Below are 9,456 nucleotides of genomic sequence, written 5' to 3'. Positions count from 1 at the left end.
TATTTTGTGTTAATTGAGTATGGTGGATGGTTATGGCTTATGACCTTAGGTTAATGGTTTTGGTTTTTCAAATACGACTTGCATGTCGTTTAATCTTGTAATTATTAAATCTCGAATGTAACTCGAGTTCTTCTTGTAAGTTCATTAGATTAGTTTTCATATTTCATTATTGTAATGTACATGAATACATGAAGATTTAAAGATCAAGGGTAATTCCACGCGGAGGCCATCCAAGGAAGCAATACAAGAAAGAAGACATGTAATAGTTAGCCTGTATTTGTTTTCCACCTTAGATTAACCTAGATCTTTGTCATTAGCTTGATAAAGATCACATAGGATGAAGCCATAACCAACCACATTTATTTATTACACTTTATATATATATATATGCGCATATGATGAATGTATGTGTAGAGTAGTTCTTAAAGATGCATGCTTAATTAGATTAAGGATATATGTATTAGATACGACACCCATGCCATGCTTGCTAAATAAGATAAAATCTATAACGATTCAAGATTTTAAAATAAAAAAATGATTATAAGATTCTCAAGTTTATGAAACACGGAATAAAATACAAATTTTCTTTATTTCTGATATGGGGCGATTTTGTCAAAAGCGAGTTCATTGAACTTGTAAGGTTATGGGTTTTAAGCGAGAACGTTGTGACTCCCTCACTACCTGTAAATCAAACCATTGTCGAATATTGATTTGAAGTATTTTATTCAAGGAAAAATTGAGAATCTCTTTATGATGGGATCATGATCGTTTTAAAATTAACAAAACCCTAAAGTTAATATTAAGTTGATCAGATGTCTTCCAATGAGTCCAATGCGTTAACCCCTAGATCGACCAGGAGTGGGTTCGCCAAAGCGAAGTACTCCTATCTATCGTGGGAGATGTGTTGAAGTATATTGATACTTTTTGACTACTGAGTTTGACTTAACTAAGTTATCACAATAGGATTGTGAACTTAGAGGCATAGAGTTTGGCGAGATTTATTAGATAAATATGAACAAATGTTGTTCCACCAAGCTATCCAAGAGTTATTTAGTTGATATAATTGACAAATGTTGTCTACCTAAATAATCATGTTTTAGGAGAAAAGCCAAAGCTGACCTAACGCATGGTGAAATATGGATATTGGCTCACTAGAAATGATATAGAAGATATTTTTTCCGAATTAATAGTTAGGGATATTGATTTGATAAAAATAGTGGAAGATATATATTGTGAATATATATATGAATAATCACTTGAACATAATTTAATGATGATCTGTAGACTAAATCATTTTATGCACTTTAATATTGTAGATATAAAATGACAAATAACAAAAATAACTTCTCTATGAAATAGTCCTTGAGAAGGACAAGCTGACATGAAATAATTTCCTCGATTGACATGGGAACTTGAGGATTGTCCTCGGGTTCAAGGATGTCACTCAAACCCCTCTCTTATTTCTTCTAGCTGAGAATGAAACATGTACAGAACAAAATGCTTACCAGAAGCAAATTAATTATGCAACTGATATTTCATGTCTCATGCTTGTAATTATGAGTGCTGAGCTTTAGAAGCAACAAGAGCGTAATGATGCTTATGATATGATTGAGCACCTTCAAAAGATGTTTGAAGGATAGGCTCTTCAGAAAGATTTGACAATAATAAGGCACCATACTTTTGCATTAATGGGAGAATCATATCCGGTTGGACCACATGTTCTAAAGGTGATAGGAATATGTACCTTGATATTTTGGGTTTCAAGAATGGTCTAGAGACTCAGCTTAATTTGATCAAACGATCTTTGAACAACTTCTATTCTCAGTTTGTTAAGAACAAAAGGAATGAGATAGACAGAACACTCACTGAGTTGTTAAGCATGTTTAAAACTGCTGAAAATAACACGGTAAAGGTATGAATTACGTCCATATTGATGATGTACACATGGAATGCAAATGGGAAAGGAAAGTGGACATGCAAGGTGAAGATTTGATCTTATTCGGTGCCAAATTAAACTCCAATCCCAAAGGGCTTTTGAAGCCTAATAATGGTGTTGCTAAAGGAGATGATTGTCATTTCTGTGGAAATAACTGGATGAATGGAAGTTAAATTGTCGAGCTTATTTGGAAGATCTAAAGAAGAAGACTAGCAATGGTCAAGCTTCAAGTATAGGGTTAGAATTGGAGCAAAAGTTGTTGCTCTAGTTGAAGGAACTCGATACTTAATGTTGCCCATCAGACGAGATTGATAACTTGATAAATTGTTTTTATGTGCCTGCCTTTAGCGGATACATTAAGTCAACTTCTTGTCATGACAAGAAAGGTTTTCATTTTAATTAAATAAACAATAGTTGTTTATTCTATTTCAATGATAAGACTTATAATGTTGCACAATTAGTTAACAATTTATATGTTCTAAGTTGACTCAAATCAAACATTACCTCTAGCATTGTCGTTAAGCCATATTAATGAGAAACACATTTCTGAGTTACATATAGATGAATACTTAGATAAGTTTGATTTTGAATCATACGAAAGATGCGAACTTTGTCTCATTGGAAAAATGACTAAAGCTTCTTTTACCTGATCAGGTGTAAGCACCACCGAACGATTATGACTTATATATAATGATGTATATGGTCGAATGCGTATGATGTAATGGGTGGCTTATCTACTTCATAACATTTACTGATGATTTCAGTAGATATTGATATGTGTTTCTTATGAAGAATAAATCTGATTCTTTTGAAATGTTCAAAGAATATAAAGCTGAAGTAGAAAAGCAAATAGAGGAAAGTATAAAAGTTCTACGACCAGATCATGGAGGAGAATACTTAAGCCTCAATTTCAAGAGTTTCTTGAAGGAGTGTGATATTGTATCATAACTTACTCCTTCTGGAACACCTCAAAGGAATAGAGATTCTGGGAGGAGAAATCGTACCTTTTTGGACATAGTGTGATCGATAATGAGTCAAGTGGGTCTTCCATTCAGTTTCTAGGGTTATGCTCTAGAAACGGCTGCATATACACTTAACCAAGTTCTGACTAAAGCGGTTCAAAATAATCCGTATGAGATATAGAGTGATAAATGTCAAAGCATGTCATTTATGAAAATTTGGGGACGTGAAGCGTTTATAAAATGTTTAGCCTCTGAAAAGCTTGGACCAAAATTAGATAGATGTTATTTTGTGGGATACCCAAGTGAGACTAAGTTATAGTTTTTATAATCCTTCCGGGAACAAAATGTTTGTTGCTCGGGTTGCTATATTTCTTGAGGGAGAACTACTTTCTAAGAAAATTGGTGGGAGGATAATACATCTCGATGAAGATCGAGAACCACATGATAACATTGAACCAGAGTTGGAATAAGATCAAGATTACATCAAAATGTTGAAAGTAATCCTGTCCAAGAAACACAGGTTATTCGTAGATCTAGTAGGATTCACCATGAGCCCGGAAGAAATTATGAATTTCTTTTAACTCAAGATGGTGATGTGATGCTTACGGACAATGATAAGCTTTTCACCTACCAAGATGCTATGAACAGTTTAGACTCCGAGAGATGGCTAGAGGCCATGAAATTCGAGATGGAATCCATGTATCAAAATAAAGTATTGACTTTAGTTGATCCACTCAAAGGGGTAAAATCTATAGGGTGCAAGTGGGTTTTCAAGAAGAAAACTGACATGGATGGTAAAGTACAGATCTATAAAACACGACTAGTGGCAAAAAGTTTCAAACAAATTCATGGTATAAACTATGATGAGACTTTTTCACCGGTTGCTATGGTCAAGTCCATCAGGATTTTGTTAGCAATAGTTGCTTACTTTGACTATGAGATTTGGCAAATGGATGTCAAAACTGCTTTCTTATATGGGAGCCTTAAAGATGATGTATATATGATATAACCTGAGGGTTTTGTTGATCCAAAGTTTGCTAAGATAGTTTGTAAGTTGCTTCTATATATTTATAGATTGAAGTAGGCCTCAAGGAGAATGAATATTTATTTTGATGAAACGATCAAAGAGTTTGGCTTTATTCAAAATGAAGATGAACCATGTGTTTGCAAGAAGGTTAGTGGGAGCCATGTGACATTCCTAGTATTATATGTAGATGACATATAACAAATAAGGAATGTCATACCTTCTCTATAGGCTGTTAAGACTTGGTTGAGAAATAGTTTCTCGGTGAAAGACTTAGGCGATGCTACCTATATATTAGGGATCAATATATATAGAGATAGATTGAAAAGATTAATCGACCTAGTCGGAGTACATATATTGATAAAGTATTACATAATTTTATGATGCAAGAGGCAAAGAAAGGATATGTTTCGATGTCTTATGGGATAGTGATCTCAAAAGATAATTGCCCCCTAAATCATTAGATGATAAAGGCAGTTTGAGAAAGTTTTAGATGCGTTAGCAATTGTATCTATATTTTATACAATGATATGTATTTATCCTGATGTTTCATATACTTTGAGCATGACGATCAGATACCAGTCTAATTCAAGCGAGGGTCACTTGATAGTTTTCAAGAATATTCGTAAGTACTGAAAGAGGACTAAAGATTTATTTTTGGTGTATGAAGAATATAGGGAACTGGTTATAAAGGGTTACACTGATACTAGTTTCTAAACCTAATTTTTGGACAGATAAGGATGATTACGAGTTTATGTCTGTTTTGTCTTTTTTCTAAATATAATTGATGTTCGCTTGAATAGTTCACATCAAGAACATTGATGATTCTATGGAAGCCGAATATATTGATATTTTTTTGAAACAACCATGGAGACTGTTTAGGCATGTCCTTAGGCAATATCGCCTTATTAATGAGATTAATGATTAAGGAGATATAAATGTAAAGTGCATAGTAATGATAGTGTTACAGACCCACTGACTAAGCCTTTGTCGCAGCAGAAGTACGATGGTCATACTAGTTCAATGAGTATTAGATACACGGGTAATTGGCTCTAGTGCAAGTGGAAGATTGTTAGTGTTTGTGCCCTAGAGACAACACTATGATGTTTTAGTTTAAGACATTAAGATTATTAATGTTTATGTTCTATCGATTATTCTCTTTATAATTTATTAATTCTTAATTTACTGCGATATAAATGTTAGATTAATAAATTTCTTTGGAATATGATATGCAATTCTATATCTCTAAGTACGTGACTTAGAAATGAGATTATGAGAAAAGTATTAATATTCCTAAAGGTATCTAGTCGAGTATTATTATTGAGGGACAATAATAGTGCATTAAGACTGGTGTGTTTGTTGACTGATGATCACATCTCATTGATCATAGGTATAGTGATACTAAAGTAAAAAAACACAGGCATATGTATATGTACACGGTGCTGGATAAACCCAATGTGAGATTCTACATGTCTGTTGTGTCATAAGTAATTCTCAAAGTGATAATGATGTAATGGTCCTTAGACCTGAAGTCATTATATTTCTATACGAGAATTAATATACATTGATTCCATTAAAAGTTATCCTTGACCGGGTAATGATAAAAGTGGACATTGGGTATATTATAAATCGTATGAGAAATATGAATGATCTAGATGGGATTTAACCCTCCTATTTTAGGAGTGATATAATTGGCCTCTTTTGTGAGCTAGACTATGAAATGTGTGGCCACGCTCAAATGTTGATATGATAGTCTACTCATTGATCAAGGAAACTTGGATTATACTATGATGAGGATGACAAGTTACATGCCTCTAGTTTAATCTATAATATTTGGTTAAAGGGATTATATTACATTATATATTATTCACAAAAGGTTTAATCGATCACCGATTCAATTATTATTACTTGGGTAGCAATGATGTATTACTAGATGCCGTTCATTATTTACGATTTTAAATTAGATTAAAATTCGTTGCCAACATAATAATAACCTATAGGGTCACACAATAAGAATGCTTGAAGGATTATTTAATTTAAATTGGATTTAATTTATATTAAAGTATTCGAATTATTTATAATATTAATTAAGTATGACTTAATTAATTAGATAAATATTGATATTCGAATTTACTAATATTAATTATGAAATTTATTTGTAAAATAATTAAGTGAGACTTAATTATAAAACAAATTGGAATTTTGAATTAATAATAACTCCTAATTAATTAAGAGTTATAATTCATTTTTCTACTCTCTATATAATATCTCTTGTGTGGCTGATTTTGTGTGCAAGACTTTTACTAAAACCCTAGCCACCAAGGGAGAAGATGGAGAGAGCAAGAAGAAATGAGTTTGTGCTAGTACACATTCAATTCTTTAGTTCAAGCATTCTTGTGGATACCGATAGAGCGTAGATCGCGAGAGCGGGATGCGTGATGATTGAACAAGCTTTGGATCTTCATTAGTCAACCAATTGGTAAAACTTCTTAAGGTAAACAATCTGATCTACGAATTAAATATATGTTTTTCGCATGGATCCTGCGGTGGGTTTCAAAAATTCTAATTTTTTACGTTTTTAATTACTGTTTTCGTTGCGTTTATGTGCTCGAAACCCAACAATAACTACATCTAATAATTGGGACCACTATTATTTACTGAACCATACATGTGATCACACATGTCCCATAATGTGAAATGTTTCTATAGCTAGAAAGAGTAAAGTTAGATAAAATCAATTTTTGATTGTAACTTGTTACCTTTATCGAATTCCAAACTTCTAATCTCTCGTACTCTTTTCTTCTCGGGCATTCTTTGTTCTTTAATCTATTAATAGAAAACATCATGTCTACCACTCCTTTCAACTTCAATGGAACAATTTTTGTTCAGAATAGCTATAAGACTCTACTTTACAAGAATGGGGTTCCCGCTAATTATCACATCATGCATGATTTACTTTTAGTTAGTGAGATGTGTTTTTTTAACAAATCCAACTGAAATCTTTGCTGTTCAATATTTGGAATTCTGGAGGACTACAGTATGTGATGATGGCTGGGAAGATGGGACATCAAGTATTGTATTCTCCTATGGTGATGAGACTGTCACACTGAGTCAACTAACTGTGAGGAATGATTTAGGTTTGCCTACAAATACTAAATACAGAGGGATGGTCGGTGATTCTACTACGAAGAGGTTTCTTACCTTGATTGGATTCAATGGACCATTAAATACTCTGGGTCAGTTAAAGAGGCCTCATCTGAGAAGAAAATGGAATTTTTACTTTAATTGCATTATATGGGCTTTCTCCAACAAAAGCACAAGTTTTGATGGTCTGCCAATCATGTCTCAGCAAATTGGATATTTTATTATCTATGGTACTCACTATGATTTTGGTAAGATATTGCTTTGTTTTATTGGTGATAGGATAAATGCTAATAGAAATGTAGCGTGTTATGCTAGATTTGTCAATTGATTTTCTCCAATTGTTTTCCTAATGTTGAAATTTTAAATGATGATAAAATAGACCCATTCAGGCTAAATAAAAGAGTGTTTAAGGATTTAATATCCAAGGATGGTAAGAGGAATGGTTTTCCTCCTTGAGGGTTCCTACACAAGTCAGGGATTTGCTACTTCATTATTTACCTGAAAGCTATCTTCCAAATAACTTATTGGGGGCCACTGTAACACCCCCGAATCCGGGGTCGGGGATCCGGGTTGTCACGAGTTCCATTTCCCTTAATAACACCCAATCTTAATAAACAATCAACTACTCTGTACTGTGACCCCACAATAAACACACACACCACAAGTTATAGTCTCAGAGATGAATATCCAAAAATAACACGAGTCATTTTATTCCAAAATTATATGCCATTACACCTTAAAAGGGTTTCTAAATAGATTTACATTTCTTTGCCATTATTACAATTGATAAAGATACATAAGTCTTGTACATCAAAAGTTGAAAGCCTAGCCTATTGGTAGTTCCTACCTCAGCTACAGCGACATCAATGCCTATAGGAAACTGCGGAACGTTTCCTATCCGCTCGCGAATTGGGAGCTTGGTCCTGTTCATCTTTTCTATCTGTTATTGTGTGATGAAAGAAAAAAGCAAGGGTTAGCAACAAGCCCACCAAAATAATATGTAAAGTGATTTACAATATATGAGCATTCTCATAGTACTCATGAAAGTCTTGGTCAAGAAGAAATTAACCAAGTTTGATATCTTACCGCGACCAAGTCGCAAAATATTCAGTATATATGTACATATATACATTTCACAATCTTTGAAATCCTCTGACATGTATAATATACACAGAGTTCCCGTTTATAACTGTATAAAATATCGTTGCAAGGTGATCTCATATATCTAACCTTGTCTCAACATTTTTCTGAAAATCTTTGATATGCACAAGATAATCATTTACTAGATATAAGTTTAAAAGATGAAGTTACAAGATACTCCAATATACTTATATCCGAATAGTACTTGAACTACCACTGTTCAAGTTATAATCAGTTTCAAAAGTTCATCACCCAGATGAGACTACAAGATAAGACTTGAATAGATTCAATCCTTGAAATATCATTATAAATAATGAAGTTACGAGATACTTCATTAAGTCCCGATATATATATACACCTATATATATATACATTTCATACACTCCTTGAAAACCTCTGTTATGAAAATTATAAACAGAGTTGCAATATCCAATGAATTTTGGAAAGAAAAGAATTTTGGCATAAACCTGATATCTTGCTGATCAGGCAAAGATACCAATAAGTAACCTTTTCTACTAGTAGATTGATGAATCCCCCACCGGTCATCACCCTGGCCACATAAGGACCTTGTGCTGGACCGCCACCCGGCCTCTTACGCGTTGATGAACTGCCACCCAGCCACTTACACTTTGATAGACCGTACCCCGGCATGTCGCTTATGCCGACTCAATTAGATGGACTTACTTCCCGGATGTTGGGCAAGTAATCAAATTGTTTCCTCAAAACAGCAACCACGTTACGAATGTAAAATACACCACAGAGCCGGATCCCCCAGGTTTTGAGCGAGTATTTAAATCCCCTTTGAAAGAAAGATCTTAAATATAAAAATGAGTTTTGGGGTCCACTCTAACTTTAAAAATCATTTTGAAGACTCGAAAACATTTTTAAGAATGTTTGGAGTACTGCTGATTTATTAAAATAAATCAGTCCCAATATATTTAGAAAATATCTGAATATTATTATTTAAATAATATTCCCATAAAGAATAATCTTTATAAAAATAATTGAAGTAGAAGTTTTAAAACTCATACTTGAAATGGATATTAAATAACCAAAGATATACTTATACGAAATTATAATCTTTATTTGAATAATCGAAAATAAGTTTGATTATCGAAACATTATTCTTTAATAAAATAAAGAATATTATTAAATAATAAGCGGAGTCATAATACCTCGAATGAATATTATAAATAATATTCATTAAATAAAATAAACGGAGTCATACATCCTCAAATGAATATCCAATT

Source organism: Apium graveolens, chromosome 11, assembly GCF_009905375.1.
Source record: "Apium graveolens cultivar Ventura chromosome 11, ASM990537v1, whole genome shotgun sequence".
Taxonomy (NCBI): domain Eukaryota; kingdom Viridiplantae; phylum Streptophyta; class Magnoliopsida; order Apiales; family Apiaceae; genus Apium; species Apium graveolens.
Note: the sequence above shows the minus strand (reverse complement) of the source record.